Genomic DNA, 26,740 nt, shown 5'->3' on the forward strand with positions numbered 1-26,740 from the left:
GCATTGAGGGAATCCTGCTCTCCTGTTTATCTGTAGCACATCTTCAGAAGGACAGCATGGAGGACATTATACAGCAGTACTGAGCAGTTTATCTGTGAATCCAGCACTAGGGTGACATACAACACTTACTAGAAAGCAACAACTCAATATGTGTGTGTCTCAGTCTCTCTCGCCTATTCATCTCCTCCTTCCTACTCCCACTCTCTGCTGCATAGTCTTCAATAAGCAGCTGTAATCTGATCCCTCAGTGAGATAGCTGTCCATCTTGTGTTGAGCAAGACAGACTTTATAAATGGGATATACGGTAAGTGAAGAAAGAACCTAATTTGACTGAAAAATGTATTAGAAAGGTTTTTATATTCAATTGACTTATTGATTTTGCTTGTTAAGTGCCATGAAACAAAACTGACCATTTAGAGAACATCAAAGCTAAATGCATTTCTTTATGAAAACCTATTGAAAACATTGATTTTATTAAACTACTTTTATAGAATTACTTGCAAGGTGAGTCTTTTTTGTATAGTTCAATGATAAGGCTGCAGTGCATGCTACATATGATATACAATATGCTTTTTATAATAAACTAAGTAAGTTGAATAATATATTGCCAACCAGGTAAGTCATTGTCCAGAATTTTAAAACATGACTTCTTTCTTCCAGAAACAGCACACATCCTCGTTTGTGGTAAGAATTGCATCATGGTATTGCAGTTACCAATAGTACTGAATTTTGAGAAACAAGTCAAGGTAAATTGGGGATGTCACAGCCCGAAAAGGGGAAATGCCCCCTGCTTCTCTAGGAGAAGACAGTGCCACTTAATTTAGGGTGATTCTGGGTGGGATTTGGGGGCATTCCCAGGTGGGACCATTTGTACAAATTAAAACTAAGCAGGATTGGTGCTGTTATTAGAAAGCAGCCAGATTTCCTGGACATGTTTTCTAGATGTAATCTGTATTTGATAGAACAATCCAGAGAAAGCTGCTGATCCATGTATGCGAACATCAACGAAGCCAGAAGTGTTACATCTTCACTTGGCACCTCAGAGGAGTCTGCAAAAAATCAAAACAAAACATTAGTGACCAAATACTTTTTACTTTATTCTAAAATGCCCCATGTTATATATTCTAGGATATATCAAATATTTCAGTATCAATACAATCATCTACGTTATTTGTGACCACAGCCAAACTGATTTTCATGAATTAAAGGTTTCCAGGACTTGCTATTGATGGACTGTCCTCCGGTAGATGCAGGTAGCTATATATTTATAATAATAATAATAATAATTTTATTTATATAGCGCCAACATATTCCGCAGCGCTTTACAACTTATAGAGGGGACTTGTACAGACAATAGACATTACAGCATAACAGAAATCACAGTTCAAAACAGATACCAGGAGGAATGAGGGCCCTGCTGCTCGCAAGCTTACAATCTATGAGGAAAAGGGGAGACACGAGAGGTGGATGGTAACAATTGCTTTAGTTATTTGGACCAGCCATAGTGTAAGGCTCGGGTGTTCATGTAAAGCTGCATGAACCAGTTAACTGCCTAAGTATGTAACAGTACAGACACAGAGGCTATTAACTGCATAAAGTGTATGAGAACATGATGGAGGAACGTGATTATGTTGTTGTTTTTTATTAATAGGCCACACAGGGATAATTAGGTTAATGCGTTGAGGCGGTAGGCCAATCTGAACAAATGAGTTTTTAGTGCACGCTTAAAACTGTGGGGATTGGGGATTAATTGTATTAACCTAGGTAGTGCATTCCAAAGAATCGGCGCCGCACGTGTAAAGTCTTGGAGACGGGAGTGGGAGGTTCTGATTATTGAGGATGCTAACCTGAGGTCATTAGCAGAGCGGAGGGCACGGGTAGGTTGGTAGACTGAGACCAGAGAGGAGATGTAGGGTGGTGCTGAGCCATGGAGTGCTTTGTGGATGAGGGTAGTAGTTTTGTACTGGATTCTGGATTGGATGGGTAGCCAGTGTAATGACTGGCACAAGGTAGAGGCATCGGTGTAACGGTTGGCAAGGAATATGATCCTGGCAGCAGCATTCAGGACAGATTGGAGCGGGGAGAGTCTGGTAAAAGGTAGGCCAATTAGTAGAGAGTTACAATAGTCCAGACGAGAATGAATAAGTGAGACAGTAAGAGTTTTTGCAGAGTCAAAAGTAAGAAAAGGGCGAATTCTGGAAATGTTTTTGAGATGCAGATAAGAAGAGCGAGCCAGTGATCGGATGTGGGGGGTGAATGAAAGCTCGGAATCAAGGATGACTCCAAGGCAGCGGGCATGTTGCTTTGGAGTAATGGTGGAACCGCACACAGAGATGGCAATGTCGGGCAAAGGTAGGTTTGTAGAGGGAGAGAACACGAGGAGTTCAGTTTTTGACAGGTTCAGTTTCAGATAGAGGGAGGACATGATGTTAGAGACAGCGGTAAGACAATCACTGGTGTTTTCTAAAAAGGTCGGCGTGATAACAGGAGAAGAGGTATATAATTGGGTGTCGTCAGCATAGAGATGGTACTGGAAACCAAATCTACTGATTGTTTGTCCAATAGGGGCAGTATACAAAGAGAAGAGGAGGGGGCCTAGGACTGATCCTTGAGGAACCCCAACAGTAAGGGGAAGGTGAGAGGAGGAGGAACCAGCAAAACAAACAGTGAAGGATCGGCCAGAGAGATAGGAGGAGAACCAAGAGAGAACGGTGTCCTTGAGGCCGATGGAGCGGAGCATAGTGAGGAGGAGCTGATGATCCACAGTGTCGAATGCTGCGGAGAGATCCAAGAGAATTAGCATGGAATAGTGACCATTAGATTTAGCTGTTAGTAGGTCATTAGAGACTTTAGTGAGGGCAGTTTCAGTAGAGTGTAAAGAGCGGAAACCAGATTGAAGAGGGTCGAGAAGAGAATTATCTGAGAGATAGCGGGTAAGACGGGAGTGGACCAGGCGTTCCAGGAGTTTAGAGATGAAGGGAAGATTAGAGACAGGTCTATAATTAGCGGCACAATTTTGATCGAGGGAGGGCTTTTTAAGTAGTGGATGTATGATGGCATGCTTAAATGAGGAGGGAAAAATACCGGAAGTGAGGGAAAGGTTGAATATTTTTGTTAGGTGAGAGGTGACAGCCGGGGAAAGGGACTGGAGGAGATGTGACGGAATGGGGTCGCTGGTGCAAGTGGTCGGGCGAGAAGATGCAAGGAGCCTGCTTACTTCTTCTTCTGTAACTGGTTCAAAGTCAGAGAGTGAACTAGATGCAGTGGGGGAGGGAGGACAGTGCTTGGTATGAAGAGATTGGGAAATGATTTCCTGTCGAATGTGGTCAATTTTTTCTTTGAAGTAATTGGCCAGATCGTCAGCGTGGAGATCTGTGGTTGGGGCCTGCTCTCTTGGGTTGAGTAGGGACCGGAAAGTGTCAAAGAGACGTTTAGGGTTATTGGACAGCGAGGTGATGAGGGTGTTGAAATAGGTTTGTTTGGAGAGGTGAAGGGCAGAGTTGTATGTTTTTAACATGAACTTATAATGGATGAAATCTTCGGGCAGATTAGATTTTCTCCACAGACGTTCGGCGCACCTGGAGCACCGCTGCAGGAAACGTGTTTGCAGCGTGTGCCACGGTTGTCGCCGTCTGTGCCGAGTTGTTCTATGTATAGGAGGTGCAGCTTCTTCCAGGGCACTTTGCAGGGTTTCATTGTAATGCTTCAGAGCAGAATCAGGACAGTATTTACAGTTATCATGTCAGACACCACTACTGAAACTGACTAATTAATAGGGTCCACTGGTGTCTGTCATGTGCCCATCCTCAGGTAGTTGCAGATAGCTCTATTTTTCCAGTCAATATGTCGTCACCACTGTGGAAAACTATTCATCTATAATAGGGTCGGTAGGGCACTGCTAGTGTGTCTTGGGCTAGAACATTCACAGCATTGTGGTTTCCATTAGAAGTAAAATTCACAACACAGATATGAACAGAGCCTTATAATCCTAGATATCTTATTAATTTATTGGTATTGTGGTTAGAAAGTATTCCAGTAAGACAGAATACAAGGTACTTTGGGCTGTTCTATCTGTTCCACTCCTTTCGTCCTTCTTTTAATTCACACTTTCCTTAGATTTCATTCTTGCTGATTATTTGTATATCATCTCTATCAGGCTCGACTGACATGAACAATTATGCAATGTATGATATACGGATAAGTTCCCATGCACATTGCATAAAACTCAACCAACTCTGCAGGATTAGACAGGATTGCTGGCAATCTCCTGTGCTTTAGAAGGATCGGGCATGTAGGATTTCAACATGGCTGTTCCTTTGTTTCTACATAAGATAAGCTACAACAAGTGTTTCCTGGCAATGGTTTATTCCCCTCCCCCATTGAAAAAAAGTAGCTAAGCAATGTACATGGTTGTCGTACGCAATCCCAGAAAACCAAAAATAGAATGGTGGTGCGCAATCGGAACCTTCTCTCTATTCAAACAAGTTGGATAGGTGACATCTGCCATTCATGGTACAATCCTTGGAGATATCTCCACTTTCTTTTTGAGCAGAAAAATATGGGGCCAAAATCTGTAATGAGTTTGTGATCTATCTGCTAAAAAATTGACAGAGAATGTGCCAAAGACTTGGACAGACTTGGACATCTGAATAGTGGCCTAAAAGTGTTATTTACTTATTGTTTTCTGCTCTGTTTCCCAGTCAATAACATCCTTGCTTTAGGTTTGGTATCTTGGCTTATACACACATGGTCAAAATTGTTGGTACCCTCGTTTAACCCCTTAGTGACAGAGCCAATTTGGTACTTAATGACCGAGCCAATTTTTCCAATTCTGACCACTGTCACTTTATGAGGTTATAACTCTGGAACGCTTTATCGGATCCCGCTAATTCTGAGATTGTTTTTTCATGACATATTGTACTTCAAGTTATTGGTAACATTTCTTCGATATTACTTGCGATTATTTATGAAAAAAAACGGAAATATGGCGAAAATGTTTAAAATTTTGCAATTTTCAAACTTTGTATTTTTATGCCCTTAAATCAGAGAGATATGTCATGAAAAATAGTTAATAAATAACATTTCCCACATGTCCACTTTACATCAGCACAATTTTGGAAACAAATTTTTTTTTTGTTAGGGAGTTATAAGGGTTAAAAGTTGACCAGCAATTTCTCATTTTTACAACACCATGTTTTTTTTAGGGACCACATCACCTTTGAAGTCATTTTGAGGGGTCTATATGATAGAAAATAACCAAGTGTGACACCATTCTAAAAACTGCACCCCTCAAGCTGCTCAAAACCACATTCAAGAAGTTTATTAACCCTTTACGTACTTCACAGGAACTGAAACAATGTGGAAGAAAAAAATGAACATTTAACTTTTTTTTGCAAACATTTTACTTCAGAACCATTTTTTTAAATTTTCACAGGTGTAAAAACAGAAATTTAACCACAAATTTTGTTGTGCAATTTCTTCTGAGTACACCGATACCCCATATGTGGAGGTAAACCACTGTTTGGGCGCACCGCAGAGCTTGGAAGTGAAGGAGCGCCGTTTGACTGTTTCAATGCAGAATTGGCTGGAATTGAGATCGGACGCCATGTCGCGTTTGGAGAGCCCCTAATGTACCTAAACAGTGGAAACCTCCCACAAGTGACACCATTTTGGAAACTAGACCCCTTAAGGAACTTATCTAGATGTGTAGTGAGAACTTTGAACCCCCAAGTGCTTCACAGAAGTTTATAACGTAGAGCCGTGAAAATAAAAAATCGCATTTTTTTTTACAAAAATGATATTTTTGCCCCCAAATTTTTATTTTCACAAGGGTAACAGGAGAAATTAGACCACAAAAGTTGTTGTGCAATTTCTCCTGAGTACGTCGATACCCCATATGTGGGGGTAAACCACTGTTTGGGCGCACCGCAGAGCTTGGAAGTGAAGGAGCACCGTTTGACTTTTTCAATGCAGAATTGGCTGGAATTGAGATCGGATGCCATGTCGCGTTTGGAGAGCCCCTGATGTGCCTAAACAGTGGAAACCCCCCACAAGTGATACCATTTTGAAAACTAGACCCCTTAACCCCTTAATCCCGTATGACGTACTATACCGTCGAGGTGGGGTGGGCCTTAATTCCCGGTGACGGTATAGTACGTCATACGCGATCGGCCGCGCTCACGGGGGGAGCGCGGCCGATCGCGGCCGGGTGTCGGCTGCATATCGCAGCTGACATCCGGCACTATGTGCCAGGAGCGGTCACGGACCGCCCCCGGCACATTAACCCCCGGCACACCGCGATCAAACATGATCGCGGTGTACCGGCGGTACAGGGAAGCATCGCGCAGGGAGGGGGCTCCCTGCGTGCTTCCCTGAGACGATCGGTACAAGGTGATGTACTCACCTCGTACCGAATGTCTTCTCCCTGCAGGCCCCGGATCCAAAATGGCCGAGGGGCTGTATCCGGGTCCTGCAGGGAGCACTTCCGGGTCGGAGCAGGCTGCAGATGAAAGCTGCAGCCTGCACGGCTGTAAGTGAGATCGGAGATCTCACAGAGTGCTGTGCACACTGTGAGATCAGCGATCTGTAATGTCCCCCCCTGGGACAAAGTAAAAAAGTAAAAAAAAAAATTTCCACATGTGTAAAAAAAAAAAAAAAAAATTCCTAAATAAATAATAATAAAAAAAAAATATATTATTCCCATAAATACATTTCTTTATCTAAAAAAAACAAACAAAAACAATAAAAGTACACATATTTAGTATCGCCGCGTCCGTAACGACCCAACCTATAAAACTGGCCCACTAGTTAACCCCTTCAGTAAACACCGTAAGAAAAAAAAAAAAAAAACGAGGCAAAAAACAACGCTTTATTACCATACCGCCGAACAAAAAGTGGAATAACACGCGATCAAAAAGACGGATATAAATAACCATGTTACCGCTGAAAACGTCATCTTGTCCCGCAAAAAACGAGCCGCCATACAGCATCATCAGCAAAAAAATAAAAAAGTTATAGTCCTGAGAATAAAGCGATGCCAAAATAATAATTTTTTCTATAAAATAGTTTTTATCGTATAAAAGCGTCAAAACATAAAAAAATGATATAAATGAGGTATCGCTGTAATCGTACTGACCCGACGAATAAAACTGCTTTATCAATTTTACCAAGCGCAGAACGGTATAAACGCCTCTCCCAAAAGAAATTCATGAATAGCTGGTTTTTGGTTATTCTGCCTCACAAAAATCGGAATAAAAAGTGATAAAAAATGGTCACGTGTCCGAAAATGTTACCAATAAAAACGTCAACTCGTCCCGCAAAAAACAAGACCTCACATGACTGTGGACCAAAATGTGGAAAAATTATAGGTCTCAAAATGTGGAGACGCAAAAACTTTTTTGCTATAAAAAGCGTCTTTTAGTCTGGTTTCACACTTGCGTTTTTATCTGCATGCGTTTTTTAAAAAAACCGCATGTGTGAAAAAAATGCATGTAAACGCGGTAAAACGCATGCGTTTTTATAGAAAAACACAAGAAAACAAGAAAAAAACAAAAAACCCTAACCCTACCCCTAACCTGAAATACGTGGCACTGAAATACGTGGCACTGAAATATACGTTTATATACGTATATACGTATATAAGTGCCACGATATTTCAGTGGCCACGTATATAAGTGCCACGTATTTAAGTGCCACGTATTTAAGTGCCACGTATTTAAGTGCCACGTATTTAAGTGCCACGTATTTAAGTGCCACGTATTTAAGTGCCACGTATTTAAGTGCCACGTATTTAAGTGCCACGTATTTTTCAGTGCCTGAAATACGTGGCACTGAAATACGTGGCACTGAAATACGTGGCACTTAAATATCGTGGCACTTAAATACGTGGCACTTAAATACGTGGCACTTAAATACGTGGCACTTAAATACGTGGCACTTATATACGTGGCACTTATATACGTGGCACTTATATACGTGGCACTTACATACGTGGCACTTACATACGTGGCACTTATATACGTGGCACTTATGACTGTCAGAAAATGTTCAGTAAACGGTTAGGGGTGAGGTTAGGGGTAGGGTTTCAGGTAGAATTGGGGAGTTTCCACTGTTCAGGCACATCAGGGGCTCTCCAAACGCGACATGGCGTCCAATCTCAATTCCAGCCAATTCTGCGTTGAAAAAGTAAAACAGTGCTCCTTCCCTTCCGAGCTCTCCCGTGCGTCCAAAAAGGGGTTTACCCCAACATATGGGGTATCAGCGTACTAGGGACAAATTGAACAACAACTTCTGGGGTCCAAGTTCTCTTGTTATCCTTGGGAAAATAAAAATTTGGGGGGCTAAAAATCATTTTTGTGGGAAAAAAAATATGTTTTATTTTCACGGCTCTGCGTTGTAAACTGTAGTGAAACACTTGGGGGTTCAAAGTTCTCACAACACATCTAGATAAGTTCCTTGGGAGGTCTAGTTTCCAATATGGGGTCACTTGTGGGGGGTTTGTACTATTTGGGTACATCAGGGGCTCTGCAAATGCAACGTGACGCCTGCAGACCAATCCATTTAAGTCTGCATTCCAAATGGCGCTCCTTCCCTTCCGAGCTCTGTCATGCGCCCAAACAGTGGTTCCCCCCCCCACATAGGGGGTATCAGCGTACTCAGGACAAATTGGACAACAACTTTTAGGGTCCAATTTATCCTGATACCCTTGTGAAAATACAAAACTGGGGGCTAAAAAATCATTTTTGTGAAAAAAAAAATAATTTTTATTTTCACGGCTCTGCGTTATAAACTGTAGTGAAACACTTGGGGGTTCAAAGTTCTCACAACACATCTAGATAAGTTCCTTGGGGGGTCTAGTTTCCAATATGGGGTCACTTGTGGGGGGTTTGTACTGTTTGGGTACATCAGGGGCTCTGCAAATGCAACGTGACGCCTGCAGACCAATCCATTTAAGTCTGCATTCCAAATGGCGCTCCTTCCCTTCCGAGCTCTGTCATGCGCCCAAACAGTGGTTCCCCCCCACATAGGGGGTATCAGCGTACTCAGGACAAATTGGACAACAACTTTTAGGGTCCAATTTATCCTGATACCCTTGTGAAAATACAAAACTGGGGGCTAAAAAATCATTTTTGTGAAAAAAAAAATAATTTTTATTTTCACGGCTCTGCGTTATAAACTGTAGTGAAACACTTGGGGGTTCAAAGTTCTCACAACACATCTAGATAAGTTCCTTGGGGGGTCTAGTTTCCAATATGGGGTCACTTGTGGGGGGTTTGTACTGTTTGGGTACATCAGGGGCTCTGCAAATGCAACGTGACGCCTGCAGACCAATCCATTTAAGTCTGCATTCCAAATGGCGCTCCTTCCCTTCCGAGCTCTGTCATGCGCCCAAACAGTGGTTCCCCCCCACATAGGGGGTATCAGCGTACTCAGGACAAATTGGACAACAACTTTTAGGGTCCAATTTATCCTGATACCCTTGTGAAAATACAAAACTGGGGGCTATATTTCATTTTTGTGAAAAAAAAAAATTATTTTCACGGCTCTGCGTTATAAACTGTAGTGAAACACTTGGGGGTTCAAAGCTCTCAAAACACATCTAGATAAGTTCCTTAGGGGGTCTACTTTCCAAAATGGTGTCACTTGTGGGGGGGTTTAATGTTTAGGCACATCAGGGGCTCTCCAAACGCAACATGGCATCCCATCTTAATTCCAGTCAATTTTGCATTGAAAAGTAAAATAGCGCTTCTTCCCTTCTGAGCTCTGCTATGCGCCCAAACAATGGTTTACACCCACATATGGGGTATCGTCGTACTCAGGACAAATTGCACAACAACTTTTGTGGTCTAATTTCTTCTCTTACCCTTGGGGAAATAAAAAAATGGGGGTGAAAAGATCATTTTTGTGAAAAAATATGATTTTTTATTTTTACGGCTCTGCATTATAAACTTCTGTGAAGCACTTGTTGGGTCAAAGTGCTCACCACACATCTAGATAAGTTCCTTAGGGGGTCTACTTTCCAAAATGGTGTCACTTGTTAGGGGTTTCAATGTTTAGGCACATCAAGGGCTCTCTAAATGCAACATGGCGTCCCATCTCAATTCCAGTCAATTTTGCATTGAAAAGTCAAATGGCGCTCCTTCCCTTCCGAGCTCTGCCCTGCGCCCAAACAATGGTTTACACCCACATATGGGGTATCATCGTACTCAGGACAAATTGCACAACAATATTTGGGGTCCAATTTCTTCTCTCACCCTTGGGAAAATAAAAAATTTGGGGTGAAAAGATCATTTTTGTGAAAAAATATGATTTTTTATTTTTACGGCTCTGCATTATAAACTTCTGTAAAGCACTTGTTGGGTCAAAGTGCTCACCACACATCTAGATAAGTTCCTTAGGGGGTCTACTTTCCAAAATGGTGTCACTTGTTAGGGGTTTCAATGTTTAGGCACATCAGGGGCTCTCCAAATGCAACATGGCGTCCCATCTCAATTCCAGTCAATTTTGCATTGAAAAGTCAAATGGCGCTCCTTTGCTTCCAAGCTCTGCCATGCGCCCAAACTGTGGTTTACCCCCACATATGGGGTATCAGCGTACTCAGGACAAATTGTACAACAACTTTTGGGGTCTATTTTCTCCTGTTACCCTTGGTAAAATAAAACAAATTGGAGCTGAAATAAATTTTGTGTGAAAAAAAGTTAAATGTTCATTTTTATTTAAACATTCCAAAAATTCCTGTGAAACACCTGAAGGGTTAATAAACTTCTTGAAAGTGGTTTTGAGTACCTTGAGGGGTGCAGTTTTTAGAATGGTGTCACACTTGGGTATTTTCTATCATATAGACCCGTCAAAATGACTTCAAATGAGATGCGGTCCCTAAAAAAAAATGGTGTTGTAAAAATGAGAAATTGCTGGTCAACTTTTAACCCTTATAACTCCGTCACAAAAAAAAATTTTGGTTCCAAAATTGTGCTGATGTAAAGTAGACATGTGGGAAATGTTATTTATTAAGTATTTTGTGTGACATATGTCTGTGATTTAAGGGCATAAAAATTCAAAGTTGGAAAATTGCGAAATTTTCAAAATTTTCGCCAAATATTCGTTTTTTTCACAAATAAACGCAAGTTATATCGAAGAAATTTTACCACTAACATGAAGTACAATATGTCACGAGAAAACAATGTCAGAATCGCCAAGATCCGTTGAAGCGTTCCAGAGTTATAACCTCATAAAGGGACAGTGGTCAGAATTGTAAAAATTGGCCTGGTCATTAACGTGCAAACCACCCTCGGGGCTTAAGGGGTTAAGGAACTTATCTAGATGTGTGGTGAGCACTTTGAACCCCCAAGTGCTTCACAGAAGTTTATAACGTAGAGCCGTGAAAATAAAAAATCGCATTTTTTTTACAAAAATGATTTTTTGCCCCCAAATTTTTATTTTCACAAGGGTAACAGGAGAAATTAGACCACAAAAGTTGTTGTGCAATTTCTCCTGAGTACGTCGATACCCCATATGTGGGGGTAAACCACTGTTTGGGCGCACCGCAGAGCTTGGAAGAGGAGTGTCGTTTTACTTTTTCAATGTAGAATTGGCTGGAATTGAGATCGGACGCCATGTCGCGTTTGGAGAGCCCCTGATGTGCCTAAACAGTAGAAACCCCCCAAAAGTGACCCCATTTTGGAAACTAGATGCCCCATGGAACTTATCTAAATGTGTAGTGAGAACTTTGAATGCCCAAGTGCATCACAGAAGTTTATAATGCAGAGTCGTGAAAATAAAAAATATTTTTTTTTAACAAAAAAGATTTTTTAGCCCCCAAGTTTTTATTTTCACAAGGGTAACAAGAGAAATTGGACCCGAAAATTTGTTGTCCAATTTGTCCTAAGTATGCTGGTACCCCATATGTGGGGGTAAACCACTGTTTGGGCGCATGGCTGAGCTCGGAAGGGAAGGAGTGCCGTTTTGGAATGCAGACTTTGATAGAATTGTCTGCTGGCGTTATGTTGGGTTTGCAGACCCCTAATGTACCTAAACAGTAGAAACCCCCAACAAGTGACCCCATTTTGGAAAATAGACCCCCCCAAGGAACTTATCTAGATATGTGGTGAGAACTTTGAATGCCCAAGTGCTTCACAGAAGTTTATAATGCAGAGTAGTGAAAATAAAAAATATATTTTTTTCCCACAAAAAAGATTTTTTAGCCCCCAAATTTTTATTTTCACAAGGGTAACAAGAGAAATTGGACCCCAAAAGTTGTTGTACAATTTGTCCTGAGTATGCTGGTACCCAATATGTGGGGGTAAACCACTGTTTGGGCACACGGCAGAGCTCGGAAGGGAAGGAGCGCCATTTTGGAATGCAGGCTTTGATAGAATGGTCTGCGGGCGTTATGTTGCGTTTGCAGAGCCACTGATGTACCTAAACAGTAGAAACTCCCCACAAGTGACCCCATTTTGGAAACTAGACCCCCCAAGGAACTTATCTAGATATGTGGTGAGAACTTTGAATTCCCAAGTGCTTCACAGAAGTTTATAATGCAGAGTAGTAAAAATAGAATTTTTTTTTTTTCCCACAAAAAAGATTTTTTAGCCCCCAAGTTTTTATTTTTACAAGGGTAACAAGAGAAATTGGACACCAGTATTTGTTGTCCAATTTGTCCTGAGTATGCTGGTACCCCATATGTGGGGGTAAACCACTGTTTGGGCACACGGCAGAGCTCGGAAGAGAAGGAGCGCCATTTTGGAATTCAGACTTTGATAGAATTGTCTGTGGGTGTTATGTTGCGTTTGCAGAGCCCCTGATGTACCTAAACAGTAGAAACCCCCCACAAGTGACCAAATTTTGGAAACTAGACCCCCAAGCAACTTATCTAGATATGTGGTGAGAACTTTGAATGCTCAAGTGCTTCACAGAAGTTTATAATGCAGAGTAGTGAAAATAAAAAAAATATATTTTTTCCCACAAAAAAGATTTTTAGCCCCCGAGTTTTTATTTTCACAAGGGTAACAGGAGAAATTGGACCCCAAAAGTTGTTGTCCAATTTATCCTGAGTACGCTGATGCCCCATATGTGGGGGTAAACCACTGTTTGGGCGCACGGCAGAGCTCAGAAGGGAGGGAGCACCATTTGACTTTTTTAGCGCAAAATTGGCTGTCGTGTTTGGAGACCCCCTGATGTACCTAAACAGTGGAAACCCCCTAATTCTAACTCCAACCCTAACTCCAACACACCCCTAACCCTAATCTCAACCCGATCCATTATCCTAATCACAACCCTAACGATAATCACAACCCTAACCCCAAAACAGCCCTAATCAAAACCCTAAATCCAACATACCCCTAACCCTAATCTCAACCCTAACCTCAAACCTAACCCTAATCCCAATACACCCCTAACCCTAATCCCAACCCTAACCTTAACCCTAATCCCAAACGTAACCCTAATCCCAACCGAAACCCTAATACCAACCCTAATCCAAACCCTAACCCTAATCCCAACTCTATCCCTAACTTTAGCCCCAATCCTAACCATAACTTTAGCCCCAACCCTAACCCTAACCCTAATTTTAGCCCCAACCCTAGCCCTAACCCTAACTTTAGCCCCAATCCTAACCCTAAATTTAACCCTAACCCTAGCCCTAACTTTAGCCCCAACCCTAACCCTAAGGCTACTTTCACACTTGCGTCGTGTGGCATCCGTCACAATCCGTCGTTTTGGACAAAAAACGGATCCTGCAAATGTGCCCACAGGATGCCTTTTTTGCCCATAGACTTGTATTACTGACGGATGGCCACACGTCGCATCCATCGTGCACTGGATCCATTGTGTTTTGGCGGACCGTCGTCACAAAAAAAGTTCAATGTAACCTTTTTTTTGTACGTCGCGTCTGCCATTTCCGCGCATGCGTGGCCGTAACTCTGCCCCCTCCTCCCCAAGACATAGACTGGGCAGCGGATGCGTTGAAAAACTGCATCCACTGCCCACGTTGTGCACAATTTTCACAACGTGCGTCGGTACGTCGGGCTGACGCATTGCGACCGCCCCGTACCGACGCAAGTGTGAAAGAAGCCTACTTTCACACTAGCGTCGTACTCGGCCCATCGCAGTGTGTCGGGCCGACGTACCGACGCTAGCGTTGTAAGTGCCGCACAATGGGTGCAGAGGATGCTGTTTTTTCAACGCATCCGCTGCCCCATTGTGAGGTGCGGGGAGGTGGGGGCGGAGATCCGGCCGCGCATGCGCGGTCGGAAATGGCGGACCCGTCGCACAAAAAAAGTTACATGTAGCGTTTTTTTGTGCCGACGGTCCGCCAAAGCACGACGCATCCGTCGCACGACGGATGCGACGTGTGGCAATTAGTGTTGAGCATTCCGATACCGCAAGTATCGGGTATCGGCCGATACTAGCGGTATCGGAATTCCGATACCGGGATTCCGATACTTGGCGCGTATCGGATACCGGAATCGGAAGTTCAATGATTCAAAATTCAGAAATTCAGCCAATGAGAAAGATTCCAAGTGTGGGCACATCCTGTTTAGCATGGAGGGCATGAAACTACTGGCAAGGCTGTGATTGGCTGCTGAAATGATGTCATGATGCAGTTTAAAAGTCGCTGGCGCCATTTTGCGATCACTCTGCTGTGAATTCAGTTAGTGACAGGACGCTGTTTGCTGACTGAGGGACAGTTTAGAGATAGCGATTTGCTTCTTTGTGCTTTCCAAAGGCTAATTTAGCAACCGCTGTGTTCACCTACTATTCACCTTCCTTTTGCCTTGTAGCGCTGTTTTCACAGCGATCTGCAAGGTCTCTCTGTGTGTGTGTGTGAGTGCAGCCCACTCTCTAGTCTGAGTGCAGCCACATAGGCCATCCATAGCTGGTTGTATTCAGTTCAGGGAGGGTGGTTCATTGCCTCATACTGTCCTTTTTTTTTTTTTTTTTGAAGTAGTGCAGGCTGCTGCACATTTTTTCCAAAAATTCCTATTAGTGTCTTTCCACCCGTCTCCAGCTAATTTGTGGAAAAACACTACATAGGATAAAGTAGAGGAGGGTTTTTGGGCCTTGCAGCGCCGTTTACGGCTGTCTGCACGGTCTCCGTGTGACTGCAGCTCGCCCTGTAATCTGTGAGCAGCTATAGCCTGGTTGTCTCCAGCTCAGGGTTTTTCACTGCGTCATACCGCCAAATCAATTTTCTTTTTTTTCAAAGTAGTGTAGTCTGCTGCTAATTTATTTTAAAAAATCCTATTAGTGTCTTTCCACCCGTCTCCAGCTAATTTGTGGAAAAACACTACATAGGATAAAGTAGAGGAGGGTTTTTGGGCCTTGCAGCGCCGTTTACGGCTGTCTGCACGGTCTCCGTGTGACTGCAGCTCGCCCTGTAGTCTGTGAGCAGCCGTAGCCTGGTTGTCTGCAGCTCAGGGTTTTTCACTGCGTCATACCGCCAAATCAATTTTCTTTTTTTTCAAAGTAGTGTAGTCTGCTGCTAATTTATTTTAAAAAAATCCTATTAGTGTCTTTCCACCCGTCTCCAGCTAACTTGTGGAAAAACACTACATAGGATAAAGTAGAGGAGGGTTTTTGGGCCTTGCAGCGCCGTTTACGGCTGTCTGCACGGTCTCCGTGTGATTGCAGCTCTATCCGTTGTCAGTTCAGCCCCAAAAAAATAAATAAATAATAAAGTTCACCAAACACACCAGTTACACCACTTTACATTTGTGTAGGCCACATTAGCTCATATTCAAGTCTAGTCCACACTTTAGAAAATTAGTGTGTCTTATACCTGTTAGGAGGAGTTGCTCAGGAATAAGCACACAAAGCCGTTAGTACTTTTCTGCTTATCTTTATCAGTCAACCAAGATGAAGAAGGCAGTGAGTAAGGCACGTGGGCGTGGGCGTGGGCGCGGAGCAGGGAGGGGACGTGGGGATTCTGTGCCTGCTGCGGGCACCGGTGAGTCATCAGCACCCACTTTCACAAGGGAACAGTCGTTCATGCGCAGCTTTGTCGCCGAGCGCCGTACACCGCTGCTGCGTGAAGACCAAATTGAAGCCGTTGTGGGATGGATGGCAGCTAATGCATCAACTTCCATTAGTGCCACATCCTCTCAGACACAGAGCACTGGAGAGCAGCCATCTGTCTCTTCACCACCTGCAAAATTGCCCAGGCAGACAGAGATCCCAGGACAGGAGCAGTCTCTACTTCTGTTCTCTGAATCATCTCTTGGCTTGGAAACAGGGGGCCAGCCAAGCAGCATTGGAGAAATGGAAGAAGAGGCAGGGTGCAGTGATGCCCAACAGCTTTTTCTGTCTTCCTCTGAAGAGGCGGGTGGGCCAGTGGCTCCGGTCACCACCTCGCAGGCCGCATCAGCTGATGATGACACTCAGGTGCCACTTACTGGTGCGTGCTCTGCTGCTGTGACTACCCAGGAGGAGCAGTTGGGGGCAGAGGGTAGTGTAGATGATGAGGTCCTTGACCCATCTTGGCGTCAGGGACAGGAAGGTGGTGGGAGCAGCTCTGAGGAAGAGATTCCCCGTACGGCCCAAAGAGGGAGAGGGAGGGGGAAGACTGCGGATCCTGCAGCCTCCGCTTTGGCACCCGTAAGGAGCATGTCTCTTCCAAAAGTCAAAAGGGGGGCTCCCAAGACTTGCAGTGCCTGGTCCTTTTTTGACACAGTTGCAGATGACATTTGCTATGTCAGATGCAAGGTGTGTCATCAAAAAATCAAAAGAGGTCAAAAAGTCGCCAACCTCAATACCTCCAACATGTGGAAACATGTGCGCAACAGGCACCCGGCGGAGTTAGACAAACACACTGAAGAGCTAGGCCAACCAACAGCGGCAGCTACCACCTCTTCAGCTCGTGTTGCCTCTTCCTCTAGCTCACACGCAGCTGGTTCGGCTTCCTCCCAGGATCGCCGTGGAAGAACCTCTGGCCCTGTTGTCCAGAGACCCGCTGTCATTCCACCCGCAGCACCACTTTCCCAGTCAACCACACACTCCCAGCCCAGTCTACAGCCATCGGTAGTACAGGCATGGGAGAAAAGGCGGCCTTTCTCGTCAAACCACCCACGAGCACAGGCTCTGACTGCAGGCATTGCCAAACTTCTGTCACTGGAAATGCTGTCATTCAGGCTGGTGGAGACTGACAGCTTCCGTGACTTGATGTCATTGGCAGTCCCACAGTACAGTGTGCCCAGCCGCTTTTACTTCAGCAGGCAAGCCGTCCCTGCCCTGCACAAGCATGTGGAGGGACACATAAAACACGCGCTACTGAACGCCGTCAGTAGCAAGGTCCACCTCACCACCGATGCGTGGACCAGTCAACATGGACAGGGGCGATACCTTTCCCTCACTGCCCATTGGGTTAATGTCGTTGAGCCGGGTACAGACCGTGCGAGTGGCGCAGGACGTGTCCTGCCCACTCCAAGGATTGCAGGAATCCATTCTGTACGCATTGACTCCTCCTCTTACACCAGTTCCTCAGAATCATCGCTGCAGGAGCCGTCACAGTCCACCTCCACATGGACCCGTGATGAACGTGTACCTGTTACGACCGACATGAGCACAGCCGTGGCCAAACGTCAACAGGCCGTCTTGAAATTAATTTTTTTGGGGAATCGTAGCCACACAGCGCAGGAGCTCTGGAATGCCATCAAGCAGGAGAGCGATGTGTGGTTTGAGCCAGCGAATCTCCAGCCAGGCATGGTAGTGTGTGATAATGGCCGAAATCTGGTGGCAGCCCTGGGCCTCGGCAACCTCACTCACATCCCATGTCTGGCACATGTGCTCAATTTGGTCGTGCAGAGTTTTTTGAGGGACTATCCGGATCTTGATGCACTGCTGCACAAGGTCCGCCTAGAGTGTGCTCACTTGCGGCGTTCCAGCACGGCAAAAGCGCGCATTGCGGCTCTGCAGCGCCGACACCGCCTGCCGGAACATCGCATCATATGTGACCTACCTACCAGGTGGAATTCCACGTTACATATGTTGGAGCGGTTGTGTGAGCAGCAGCAAGCTGTAATGGAGTACCAGCTGTATCAGGCGCAAAAAAGTCGCAGTCAGCGCCGTACAGACTTCACAACCACAGAGTGGGCCACTATGAAGGATGTCTGCCAGGTTTTGCGTCCCTTTGATTATTCCACGCGGATGGCGAGTGCAGATGATGCACTAGTCAGCATGACTGTCCCCCTTATCTGCCTGCTTGAAAAATCACTGCAAGCGCTAAGGGATGATGTTGTGGAAGAGGTGGAGGATGAGGATTCACCACTTCCATCATCTTCTGGACAGTCAGCGCCACGTGGTTCCTCACAAACGCGTAGGCAGGGGACAGTTTGTGAGGAGGATGAGGAGGAGTCAATGGAGGAGGAAGACATCCGTCCAGAGGAGGGAGTTCCCGAATTGTCCAGTACTCAGTGTGTACAGCGAGGGTGGGGTGATGACGAGCGGGCAGAGATCACGCCTCCAGCTGGGGACAGCGTTTCTTGGGCAGTTGGCAGTCTGCAGCACATGGTGGATTACATGCTGCAGTGCCTGAGAAACGACCGCCGCATCGACCACATTCTCAACATGTCTGATTATTGGGTGTTCACCCTCCTCGATCCTCGCTACCGGGACAACGTAGAAAGCCTCATCACACCGTTGAACCGGGAGCGAAAAATGCGGGAGTACCAAGACACACTGGTCAGTTCCATCATCTTCTCCATTCCAACTGAGAGAAGTGCTGCTAGTGCATTCCAAAGCAGCTCAGTGCGTCCAGGCAGTGGTGGAGGCTCTGCACAAAGAGGGAGCAGAAGCAGTGCCTCTGCCCAAGGCAAGACCAGTATGGCCGAACTGTGGCACAGTTTTCTGTGCCCGCCACAAAAGTCTACACCATCACAGACGGCTCCAGTCAGCAGGAGGCAACGGTTCCGTCAGATGGTGACAGACTACATGTCTTGCCCTCTTGCTGTACTCCCAGACGGCTCTTCCCCTTTCAAGTTTTGGGTCTCAAAGCTGGATACATGGCCAGAGCTAAGCCAGTATGCATTGGAGGTGCTGTCTTGCCCTGCGGCCAGTGTATTATCGGAACGTGTCTTTAGTGCTGCAGGTGGTGTACTAACTGACCGTCGCATGCGACTATCCTCCGATAACGTTGACCGGCTTACTTTCCTGAAAATGAACAAGGCCTGGATCTCGCAGGAATTTGCCACTCCTCCTCCTGATTAAATAATTAGGTCACTGTATACGTTATCCAGGTCTCCTGTTGTGTTCATCTTTCTACCACCTGAACTTAAATTCCTGGGCTCCAACACCGCCAGTTGAGGCTCAGATGTGCCGTCTGCACAGTCAAAACATACGACCCAGTGTTATTGGGTTTCAGTAACGTCAGCTGATCCCCAGCTGTGTAGCCGGCAATGTGTCATGCGACCGCCACGCTGACACAACAACTGAAATGTAAGGGAATCTGTCCCCCCCCCCCAAGGCGTTTGTTACTGAAAGAGCCACCTTGTGCAGCAGTAATGCTGCACAAGGAAAAAGGTAGCTATTTTGGTTTTGCTCCTTGCACACGCAAAACTTAACACTTATAAAATGTGTCCACTGATACCGTAAAACCGTCCCGGAGGTGGGACTTTCCTTCGTAATATGACGCAGCACAGCCATCATTCCTACCCCCCCGGCGCCGCGCCCCGGCTCCTCAGCGTTGTTTGATTCCGTCCCGGAGCCTGCGCTGTTATGTTATCCCGTGGCCAGGCACACTTAGCGCTGCCCGTCTTCTGGCATCATTTGGTGTCAGGCTGGCTGCGCCTGTGCGGCCACGCTGGCCGAGAGCCCGCCTCGCAGTGTCTTCTGATTTAATCCCACTGGGGGCCTGGGATCTATGGACATGCGCAGTGCATATCTGAACCTCCACCTCTCACTCATCTCCCTATGGCTTCTTCAGACTGTTCGGTGTCAGCTGGTCCCTAATAGCATGCCACGGCCGTGACACCGCACAGTCTGAAAAAGAAGCCGTAGGGAGGGGAGTGAGAGGCGAGGATATGCACTGCGCATGGCCATGGATCCCAGGCCCCCAGTGGGATTACATCAGAAGACACTGCGAGGCGGGCTCTCGGCCAGCGCGGCCGCACAGGCGCAGCCAGCCTGACACCAAATGATGTCAGAAGATGGGCAGCGCTAAGTGTGCCTGGCCACGGGATAACATAACAGCGCAGGCTCCGGGACGGAATCAAACAACGCTGAGGAGGCGGGGCACGGCGGCGGGGGGGTAGTAATGATGGCTGTGCTGCGTCATATTACGAAGGAAAGTCCCACCTCCGGGACGGTTTCACGGCTTCAGGGGACACATTTTAAAAGTGTTTAGTTCTGTGTTTGCAAGGAGCATGATGAAAAGAGCCACCTTTTCCTTTTGCATCTTTTGTGCTGCACAAGCTGGCTCTTTCAGCTACAAACGCCTTGGGGGGGGGGTTAAAGGTTCCCTTTCGACTTTCTCAGGCTTCGGCCTACATTGTGTTCCTCTGCTTTTCCACCTGCCCCTGGGCTCCAACACCGCTAGTTGCCGTCCAGAAGTGCTGTACGCACAGTCAACAGTCGCTCCTCTGTTATTGGGGTTCAGTAACGTCAGCTGTTCCCCTGCTGTGTGTGTGGCAATCCCTCCTACCTCCTCCAACCTCCTCCAACCTCCTCCTCCTCCACCTGTCCCTGGGCTCCAACACCGCCAGTTGCCGTCCAGAAGTGCTGTACGCACAGTCAACAGTCCCTCCTCTGTTATTGGGGTTCAGTAACGTCAGCTGTTCCCCTGCTGTGTGTGTGGCAATCCCTCCTACCTCCTCCAACCTCCTCCTCCTCCACCTGTCCCTGGGCTCCAACACCGCCAGTTGCCGTCCAGAAGTGCTGTACGCACAGTCAACAGTCCCTCCTCTGTTATTGGGGTTCAGTAACGTCAGCTGTTCCCCTGCTGTGTGTGTGGCAATCCCTCCTACCTCCTCCAACCTCCTCCAACCTCCTCCTGTCCCTGGGCTCCAACACCGCCAGTTGCCGTCCAGAAGTGCTGTACGCACAGTCAACAGTCCCTCCTCTGTTATTGGGGTTCAGTAACGTCAGCTGTTCCCCTGCTGTGTGTGTGGCAATCCCTCCTACCTCCTCCAACCTCCTCCTCCTCCACCTGTCCCTGGGCTCCAACACCGCCAGTTGCCATCCAGAAGTGCTGTACGCACAGTCAACAGTCCCTCCTCTGTTATTGGGGTTCAGTAACGTCAGCTGTTCCCCTGCTGTGTGTGTGGCAATCCCTCCTACCTCCTCCTACCTCCTCCAACCTCCTCCTCCTCCACCTGTCCCTGGGCTCCAACACCGCCAGTTGCCGTCCAGAAGTGCTGTACGCACAGTCAACAGTCCCTCCTCTGTTATTGGGGTTCAGTAACGTCAGCTGTTCCCCTGCTGTGTGTGTGGCAATCCCTCCTACCTCCTCCAACCTCCTCCTCCTCCACCTGTCCCTGGGCTCCAACACCGCCAGTTGCCGTCCAGAAGTGCTGTACGCACAGTCAACAGTCCCTCCTCTGTTATTGGGGTTCAGTAACGTCAGCTGTTCCCCTGCTGTGTGTGTGGCAATCCCTCCTACCTCCTCCAACCTCCTCCAACCTCCTCCTCCTCCACCTGTCCCTGGGCTCCAACACCGCCAGTTGCCGTCCAGAAGTGCTGTACGCACAGTCAACAGTCCCTCCTCTGTTATTGGGGTTCAGTAACGTCAGCTGTTCCCCTGCTGTGTGTGTGGCAATCCCTCCTACCTCCTCCAACCTCCTCCTCCTCCACCTGTCCCTGGGCTCCAACACCGCCAGTTGCCGTCCAGAAGTGCTGTACGCACAGTCAACAGTCCCTCCTCTGTTATTGGGGTTCAGTAACGTCAGCTGTTCCCCTGCTGTGTGTGTGGCAATCCCTCCTACCTCCTCCTACCTCCTCCAACCTCCTCCTCCTCCACCTGTCCCTGGGCTCCAACACCGCCAGTTGCCGTCCAGAAGTGCTGTACGCACAGTCAACAGTCCCTCCTCTGTTATTGGGGTTCAGTAACGTCAGCTGTTCCCCTGCTGTGTGTGTAGCAATCCCTCCTACCTCCTCCAACCTCCTCCTCCTCCACCTGTCCCTGGGCTCCAACACCGCCAGTTGCCGTCCAGAAGTGCTGTACGCACAGTCAACAGTCCCTCCTCTGTTATTGGGGTTCAGTAACGTCAGCTGTTCCCCTGCTGTGTGTGTGGCAATCCCTCCTACCTCCTCCAACCTCCTCCTCCTCCACCTGTCCCTGGGCTCCAACACCGCCAGTTGCCGTCCAGAAGTGCTGTACGCACAGTCAACAGTCCCTCCTCTGTTATTGGGGTTCAGTAACGTCAGCTGTTCCCCTGCTGTGTGTGTGGCAATCCCTCCTACCTCCTCCAACCTCCTCCAACCTCCTCCTCCTCCACCTGTCCCTGGGCTCCAACACCGCCAGTTGCCGTCCAGAAGTGCTGTACGCACAGTCAACAGTCCCTCCTCTGTTATTGGGGTTCAGTAACGTCAGCTGTTCCCCTGCTGTGTGTGTGGCAATCCCTCCTACCTCCTCCAACCTCCTCCTCCTCCACCTGTCCCTGGGCTCCAACACCGCTAGTTGCCGTCCAGAAGTGCTGTACGCACAGAGCCAAACACCTCGCCAATGTGTTAGTGGGGTTCAGCACCGCCAGCTGTTCCCCTGCTGTGTATACGGCAACGTGTACTGCGACCGCCACGCAGGCACAACAAGTTAAATGTAAGGGAACCTGACCCCCCCCCCCCCAGGCGTTTGTTACTGAAGGAGCCACCTTGTGCAGCAGTAATGATGCAAAGGGAAAAAGTGCCTCTTTTCGTGATGCTCCTTGCACATGCTGAACCAAACACTTATGAAATGTGTCCCCACACAGTGTTAAACCGTCCGGTAGGTGGAACTTTCCTTTGTCGTGTGACGCAGCACAGCCATCATTTTTACCCCCTTGGCGCCGTGCGCCCCCTCCTCAGCGTTGTTTGAATCTGTCCCGGAGCCTGCACTGTTAGGTTAGCCCTTGGCCATGCACACATGTTGCGCTGCCCGTCTTCTGACCTCATTTGGTGTCAGGCTGGCTGCGCCTGTGCGGGTGCGCTGGCCGAGATCCCGCCTCGCAGTGTCGTCTAATGTAATCCCACCGCGGGCCTGTGATCCGTGCCCGTGCGCAGTGCATATCCTCTCCTCTCACTCCCCTCCCTACGGCTTCTTCAGACTGTGCGATGTCAGCTGGTCCCTAATAGCATGCCACGGCCGTGACACCGCACAGTCTGAAAAAGCCGTAGGGAGGGGAGTGAGAGGAGAGGATATGCACTGCGCACGGGCACGGATCACAGGCCCGCGGTGGGATTACATTAGACGACACTGCGAGGCGGGATCTCGGCCAGCGCACCCGCACAGGCGCAGCCAGCCTGACACCAAATGAGGTCAGAAGACGGGCAGCGCAACATGTGTGCATGGCCAAGGGCTAACCTAACAGCGCAGGCTCCGGGACAGATTCAAACAACGCTGAGGAGGCGGCGCACGGCACCAAGGGGGTAAAAATGATGGCTGTGCTGCGTCACACGACAAAGGAAAGTTCCACCTACCGGACGGTTTAACGCTGTGAGGAGACACATTTCATAAATGTTAGGTTCCGCATGTACAAGGACCATAATTAAAAGAGCTAAGTTTACCTTTTCCAGCATTAGTGCTGTACACAATGGCTCTTTCAGCTACAAACGCCTGGGGGGGGGGGGGGGGGTTAAAGGTTTCCTTTCAACTTGCTCGAGTGCAGGCTTCGGCCTACACTCCGCTCCCCCTGCTCCTCCTGCTGACCCTGGGCTCTAACACCGCCAGTTTTTGCCCAGATGTGCTAGCTGCACAGAGAAAAACACCAGCCAATGTGTCAGTGGGGTTCAGCACCGCCAGCTGTTCCCCTGCTGTGTAGCCGGCAACGTGTCCTGCGACCGCCACGCAGACACAAGAACTGAAATTGAAGGGAACCTGTCCCCCCTCCCCCAGGTGTTTCTATGTTTTACAGCTACCTTGAACAGCAGTAATGCTGCATGTGTTCAAGGTGGCTCAGAAACTTATTCTCCTTGCCCATGTTGAAGTGAACACATCTAAAATGTGTCCTCTGTGACCATTAAAACGTCCCTCAGGTGTGATTTGACTTTGTATTGACACACGCAACAAGCTCCTTGGTAACGCTGCCCGTCTTCTGGCATCATTGTTTGGCTGGCTGCGCCTCTGCGGCCGCCCTGACCCACACAACAGCCCTCGTTGTCTTATTTAATGGGACTGCGAGGGTGTGATTGATGGGCAGGATCAGTGCATCAGTTCGCCTGTCCCTCCTCTCCTTCCGCCTTCTTCGGACTGTGCGGCTTCATGGCCGTGGCATGCGATAAGGGATCAGATGACGCCGCACAGTCTGAAGCGGGTGTAAGGACCCGAGTGTGAGAGGCGAACATATGTGCTGCGCCAGGCCCTGAATCCCAGCCCCGCAGTGTTTTAACAATGTTAAGACACTGCGGGGCTGGGATTCATGGGCATCGCGAACCGCACCGGCCGACATTACATGATGCCAGAAGATGGGCAGCGCTAACGGCGCTAGGCCAGGGGATAACACGACAGCGCAGACTCCTGTACAGCAAATAACAACGCTCGGGAGGCTGCACCCAGCACCAAGGTGGGATTCTTGACACCTGTGCTGCGTCTCATTACAAAGGGAACTCTCGCCTCCATTACACAGTTTGACTGTATAAAGGGCTAAATGTTATACGTGTTCCATTCAGCGTGTGCAAGGAGAAAAATTACAAGAGCAACCTTTGACTTGCGCAGCACTGCTGCTGCATAAGCTGTGGCTCTTCTACTTTGTAACCCCTGAGGGGGGGTTAAAGGTGACTTTTGAAATCGGTTCAATTAGGCTTCGGCCTACACTCTGCTCCACCTGCAGAGCCCGGGCTCCAACAACGCTAGTTGCTGTCCGGAAGTGCTGGCTGCACAGAGCCAAACACCTCGCCAATGTGTCAGTGGGGTCCAGCACCGCCAGCTGTTCCCCTGCTGTGTAGCCGGCAACGTGTCCTGCAAAAGCCACGCAGACACAACACACCCAAAGCTGCCGCCTGTGCAGGCTTCGGCCTACACTCCCCTCCCCCTGCTCCTCCTCCTCCTGCTCCTCCTCCTGCTGTCCCTGGGCTCTAACACACCGCCAGTTGGGGCCCAGATGTGCTAGCTGCACAGAGAAAAACACCAGCCAATGTGTCAGTGGGGTCCAGCACCGCCAGCTGTTCCCCTGCTGTGCAGCCGGCAACGTGTCCTGCAAAAGCCACGCAGACACAAGAACTGAAATTGAAGGGAACCTGTCCCCCCTCCCCCAGGCGTTTTTACGTTATCCAGCCACCTTGTACAGCGGTAATGCTGCATGTGTGCAAGGTGGCTCAGAAACGTATTCTCCTCGCACATGTGGAACTGAAAACACGTCTGAAATGTGTCCTCTGTGTGACCATTTAACCGTCCCGGTGGTGTGACTTTCCTTTGTAATGACACGCTGCAACCCCCTTGGTAGCGCTGCCCGTCTTCTGGCATCATTGTTTGGCTGGCTGCGCCTCTGCGGCCGCCCTGACCCACACAACGCCCCTCGGTGTCTTATTTATTGGGACTGCGAGGGTGTGATTCATGGGCAGGATCAGTGCATCAGTTCGCCTGTCCCTCCTCTCCTTCCGCCTTCTTCGGACTGTGCGGCTTCATGGCCGTGGCATGCGATAAGGGATCAGATGACGCCGCACAGTCTGAAGCGGGTGTAAGGACCCGAGTGTGAGAGGCGAACATATGTGCTGCGCCAGGCCCTGAATCCCAGCCCCGCAGTGTTTTAACAATGTTAAGACACTGCGGGGCTGGGATTCATGGGCATCGCGAACCGCACCGGCCGACATTACATGATGCCAGAAGATGGGCAGCGCTAACGGCGCTAGGCCAGGGGATAACACGACAGCGCAGACTCCTGTACAGCAAATAACAACGCTCGGGAGGCTGCACCCAGCACCAAGGTGGGATTCTTGACACCTGTGCTGCGTCTCATTACAAAGGGAACTCTCGCCTCCATTACACAGTTTGACTGTATAAAGGGCTAAATGTTATACGTGTTCCATTCAGCGTGTGCAAGGAGAAAAATTACAAGAGCAACCTTTGACTTGCGCAGCACTGCTGCTGCATAAGCTGTGGCTCTTCTACTTTGTAACCCCTGAGGGGGGTTAAAGGTGACTTTTGAAATCGGTTCAATTAGGCTTCGGCCTACACTCTGCTCCACCTGCAGAGCCCGGGCTCCAACAACGCTAGTTGCTGTCCGGAAGTGCTGGCTGCACAGAGCCAAACACCTCGCCAATGTGTCAGTGGGGTCCAGCACCGCCAGCTGTTCCCCTGCTGTGTAGCCGGCAACGTGTCCTGCAAAAGCCACGCAGACACAACACACCCAAAGCTGCCGCCTGTGCAGGCTTCGGCCTACACTCCCCTCCCCCTGCTCCTCCTCCTCCTGCTCCTCCTCCTGCTGTCCCTGGGCTCTAACACACCGCCAGTTGGGGCCCAGATGTGCTAGCTGCACAGAGAAAAACACCAGCCAATGTGTCAGTGGGGTCCAGCACCGCCAGCTGTTCCCCTGCTGTGCAGCCGGCAACGTGTCCTGCAAAAGCCACGCAGACACAAGAACTGAAATTGAAGGGAACCTGTCCCCCCTCCCCCAGGCGTTTTTAC

General features: G+C 48.1%; 1 gene segment (V, D, J or C); it reads right to left on the reverse strand.

Annotated features, from left to right (window-relative positions):
* Positions 1–540: 540 nt before the first annotated feature.
* The window catches only part of LOC143817265 (T cell receptor delta constant-like), a 48,421-nt gene continuing 22,221 nt past the window's right edge, over positions 541–26,740 (reverse strand). The window contains exon 3 of the C gene segment in view: positions 541–1,049.

The sequence above is a fragment of the Ranitomeya variabilis genome, chromosome 1 (genome assembly GCF_051348905.1).
Source record: "Ranitomeya variabilis isolate aRanVar5 chromosome 1, aRanVar5.hap1, whole genome shotgun sequence".
NCBI classification, from domain to species: domain Eukaryota; kingdom Metazoa; phylum Chordata; class Amphibia; order Anura; family Dendrobatidae; genus Ranitomeya; species Ranitomeya variabilis.